This window comes from Phyllostomus hastatus, unplaced genomic scaffold, assembly GCF_019186645.2.
Source record: "Phyllostomus hastatus isolate PE091 unplaced genomic scaffold, TTU_PhHast_1.1 phas_contig_38, whole genome shotgun sequence".
Classification (NCBI taxonomy): Eukaryota; Metazoa; Chordata; class Mammalia; order Chiroptera; family Phyllostomidae; genus Phyllostomus; species Phyllostomus hastatus.
This window is the reverse complement of record NW_025333869.1, coordinates 14,720,701-14,725,943: the sequence shown is the minus strand read 5'-3', so window position 1 is coordinate 14,725,943 and position 5,243 is coordinate 14,720,701. Positions and strand designations below refer to the sequence as shown.

Sequence of the window (5,243 nt, the reverse complement as noted above, 5' to 3'; positions counted from 1 at the left end):
GGTGTGCATACACTGATAAAAAGTCAATAAGGAAGAGATTCAGAAGCAAGCCATTTCAATCATTTTAAGAACATCTGGAGAATTTCCAAGTATCTTTGGTGAAGATACAGTACTCCATAAATGGATAATTAGTTGCCCTTTATTTTTTCAAATAGATTTTCATTGGTTTCAGTTTTCAAAGAGGGCATTTTCTGATTTGTCATGATTTCTGCTTTAGCCTGTGGTTAAGAATTAAAAATAAAACTTGATAAAAATAAAACTTGATTTTTTCTTGTATAATTAAAATGGCACTTAAAGAAAGTTTAACTCAAACCTGTAATGCAGGTAGAAGAACCGTAAATATTCATAGAATATGGTTATACACGAGTACATGTACTAACAAAAATATTGAATAAAGTTTATAAATATTTAGATATATATGGTAAATGGTCCAAAGAAAAAGTGGTGTTGCCATATTGTAAAAATAAATTTTAAAAAACATACCGAGTAACTTGTTTTGATAATGTTCTCCTTTTAGCCTTATATTATCTTTAATAAGCATTTCATTTACCTAATGAAAAACATATTTTAAGTAATGAGTACGCAGTTTTAATTTGTATATGAAAATACATGTAATCACTAGGATAGCTAGCAGAAACAAAGTTTATGCACGTAATTATTTTAGTGACTGCCCTCTCCTTCAAGTTTATGGGAGTACTTTATAAACTGGTATTAAGAATTAATATTTCCTTGGGGAAAGAGACTCAATTCTGCAATGTGGAAAATGACCATAATGATAATAAATAGCTATCAATTATTGAGTTATACTTAGTATCAGCAGTTCACATATTATTTTTATTCCATATAATACCTAAACAAGGAAGACATTATTATCCTCATTTTAGAGATAAAGAAACTAAAGTTCAGTGAAGTGATTTGCTGATGTTCACACATTAAGTAACAGCTGAGATTCAAAACCAAATCTGTTTGACTTTGAAGTCTGACCTCTTTCCACTATATTAAGAAAACCTTCAATTACTAACTCATGCTACTGAACTCAAAAACTTTTTATTTTTAATGTTTTATACAGAATTTAGAGATTAGGAGATTAGTGCCAATAAAAAGAGGTACTTTAAAGAAAAAGTAATACTTCAAAGAATAAGTGATTGTTGATAATGCCACCTGTTTGTTTACATGGATAGTAGGAGTACTGGTTTTAGTTCCAATAAAATATGTAGGAAATTTTACATATGACTTTTAAATAGAACTTGAAATTAAATATTAGTAAAATAATAAAAATGGTGTGCCTCAGCTTCAACTGTGTGTTCTTCCCAGGTATCAGTCCAATGAAAGGGAATGGAATCTTTATGGATTGAGATGCAACTATAGTTCCAAGTCAATACCGAATGTACTGTGAAGAGTAAGGGAATATTCTAGTGAACTTACTGCCCATTTAAGAAACTACAAGAGCCCAAAGGAAATAACTCACTTTATGCCTCCCATACTTAGGAACAATTCTCCTTTTGTTATTTTTATAAATAATAAATGATAACAAAGATAACTAATATTAAATAAAATAATTTAAAACCAAAATTTTTACCATATCCTATAATGGTTTTTGTTCAATGGTATTATTTAACCAGTCATCACCACAGAGTGTCTTTTCCTGCCATCCTCAATGACAAGTATTTCTCCATATTGACTCAATTCCACACCTTTGTACATTACTGTTCACTGACAAATCATTGCCTTACTTCACCTGGAGAATGACTATACTTTCTTTAACATTTGGTTTTATAGGAAACTGTATACCTGACACCTGAATCTATATTAAAAGCCCCATCTCTGATTTCCAATTATACCTTACATGAGAGCCTTTATAACAATTCTCATACATTTTGCAATTGTTACTGTTTGTCTGGTCTGTTAATGCTAGCTTCTTTAGGATATAGTTTGAATTTTTCAAATCTGATTCCTTAGTTTCTATCATAATGTATGACACATATTAAAAGCCCAATAAGTATTCTTGAATTAAAAGTTAAATGAATAATACTTATTTGGCAGGGGAGATACCATGATTATGAAGGTAGTTTTTCCAGGGTAAGGCTTATCCTTTGCATTATAGATGTGCTGACCCCTCCGATTTCCCCAAATGTGGGAAACATGACTTCATAATTTGTGGTAGTGAGGAACTACATTCACCCTCTCCCCTAAAAAAATAAATGAATAAATAAAAGCACAAAATATCTGCTACATACCATAAAATCCTCCTTTTGATTAATTTCTGTTCCATTTCTATATCTATGTAAATTTTGGTATGGGTGCAACTAGATGTATTCATCTGCTTTCATATACCTTTGTATCATGAGTATCCATACATATATTCCAAATTCTGGTAAAGTTATAGCCTATCAGTTTGATGAATAACTAGTTAACAATAAGAATGGTCTGGCCTGGCTGGTGTGGTTTGGTGGTTCAAGTACTGACCTGGGAACTAAAGGGTCACCAGTTTGATTCCCAGTCAGGGCATATGCTTGGGTTGCAGGCCAGGTCCCCAGTAAGGGTCACATGAGAGGCAACCACACGTTGATGTTTCTCTCCCTCTCTTAAAAAAAAAAGAAGAAAGGTCAGAAGGAAGGCAATAGACTTTGGCAGGCTTCTAGAAACTTGGGGAGCAGGGGTAAAAATGGTGGTAACATTTTGCTATTCAGTGAGACTCTCTGAAAAGAAATAAGGAAGAAACAGGAAAGAAACATTTGTCCAGAGCTTCAAATAAGTGAAGACAAATTTTCCTGTCTACTTTCTTTATAACCACCAAAAGAGCCCACATCATTTATAAGAAGGTGACTGTTTACTTCATTAGGTTATGATCATCATCTCCACCTGTCATAATGGTGGGTCATCAAAGTAGAAATTCAAAGATTTTTGAAATTTTACTTTAGTTTGAATAATGACTGCCCAAGATACCATGTTCTAGTCCCTGGAAGCTATTAATATGTTATATTACATGACAAAAGGGACTTTGTGGATATAATTAAATTAAGGATCTTGAGTTGGGGATATTACTCTGGTTATTCAGTTGGGTCTAATGTAATTATAAGGGTCATTATAAGAGAGAGGCCATACAATTCAGCAATTCCACTTCTGGGCATTTATCCAAAGAAAATAAAACACTAACTCAGAAAGATATATGCACCCTCCCTGTTCATTGAAGCATTATTAATGGTAGCCAAGATAAACAACTTAAATGTCCATCAATTGATGAATAAAGAAAATATTATAATATTATTTAGCCATTTAAAAAAAAGAAATATTGTCATTTGAGACAACCTGGATAGACCTTGAGGGCACTATATTAAGTGTAATAAGTCAGACAGAGAAAGACAAGTACTATATAATTTTATTTATATGTGGATTATAAGAAGAAAACAAAACAGTTTTTAAAATCCCAGGTTCATATATACAAAGAACAGGTTGATGGTTGCCAGAGGCAAGGGTTGGTGGAGTGGCTGAAACAGGTAAAGGGGCTCATAAGGTACAAATTTCCAGTCATAAGATGAATAAGTCTTTAGGATGCAATGTATAGTATGGTGACTATAGGTAGTACTACTGCCTTGCACATTTGAAAGTTCCTAAGAGGATAGATCTTAAAAGTTCTCATTAAAGGATAAAATATAATTATGTATGGCGATAGATGTTAACTAAATTTATTGTGGTGATCATTTAGCAATATTACAAATATTGAAACTAACACAGTGTTATATGTCAATTATACTTCAATAAAAAGATTTAAAAATGATTTTTAAAGAGTAAGAGAGTCCAAAGAATGAGAGATAGAGAATTATGAAAACAAGATGTTACACTACAGGTTTTGAGATGGAAGATGGGTCACAAGCCAACAAACGCAGGTGGCCTCTAGAAGCTTGAAAAGGCAAGGAAACAGTTTCTCCCTAGAGACTTTAGAGCCTACAGTATTCAAAAGGCTTAGATAATAAAAGTTGTTGGAATACATAGTGGAAGACCATGTATGTTGGAGTCAAATATGTCTGCTTGGGGAAGACTTCAACCTCCAGCTATGGCATGGTCATTGGCACTGGACATTCCCTTCTGCTATAAACACTATAAAGTTAGATAAAACATAAACTATGTTCATACACTGAAAAAGCAGGAGAAAGAGCTTTTATTGGTCCCCTGAGTCTGTCCCTTGCTTCAACAGTTTTTGGACAGAACAGAGCCAGGGATACCCTTCCTTCCTGCTTCTGACCACCCTCTAACCTCTTTTCTAGTCTAAACCTTCAGAACCATCTCTCCTATCCTTGGCCTCTGAGACCAGCCAACACCCTTTTTTGAGGTTAACTCCTGATTGCCAAGCAACTATCAGCTCCCAAATTCATCAAGGGGGGAGGCCTTTGGCAACCTCCTGGTCAACCTGCATCTGCAGGCCTCCTATACCTACCTCTCTAGGGGGCTTCTATTTTAACCACAATGTTTTGGATATAGAGGGCATGGGCTACTTCTTTTGAGAGCTGGCCGAGGAGAAGCTCAAGGGTGCCCAGCATCTTGAAGATGCAAAACCAATGCAGTGGTCATGCCCCCTTCTTGGACATGCTGAAGCTGTCCCAAGATGAGTGGGTTATACTCAGGATACCATGGAGTCATGGACAAGAACCTGATCAGGGCTCTTCTGGATCTGTACATCCTTGGTTGTGCCCACCCAAATCCCCATTTCTGTGATTTCCTGGAGAACTACTTCCTGGATAAGCAGTTGAAACACTACCAGAAGATGAGCAACCACTTGGCCAATCAAAGCAGGCTAGGTGGCCCCCAGGCTGGGCTGGGTGAGTAAATCTTTGAAAAGCTCGCCCTCAAGCCTAACTCGAAGGAGCCTTTGAATCCTGGAGAACTTTGAGGAGACCCCTGCATCCCCTTGGTGTCTGACTTCAGCTTGAGCCTTTCCCTGAAATCACTAAGCAGCCTTTTAACAAACGTGGAGCCTCTCCCATGCTGGGGACCAAATAGAAACAATAAAGCTTTTTGCAACAGAAAGCATATATCTAAAGCAGGAAGCATATATCTAAAATACCCTAGGAAAAAGAAACTCCAGACTTTGATTTGCCCTGATTCTCTAGTGGGGGCATTTCCCCTACTGTGGTACAAGGTGGAGAAACCCAAGTAGAAGGACACAGTTGCTAAACAGAAGAGATTAGATTTCTGAGATGGTAAAACAGGAAGAATTCATGAGACAGGATGTAGGAAAGAAAAGA

General features: G+C 35.6%; 1 non-coding gene across 1 annotated transcript; it reads left to right on the top strand.

The window, feature by feature from the left end:
* Nucleotides 1-2,028: 2,028 nt before the first annotated feature.
* Nucleotides 2,029-2,186, top strand: LOC123821204. Its single transcript, XR_006786069.1, has one exon. It is a non-coding gene; the product is annotated as a U1 spliceosomal RNA (small nuclear RNA).
* Nucleotides 2,187-5,243: the final 3,057 nt, after the last annotated feature.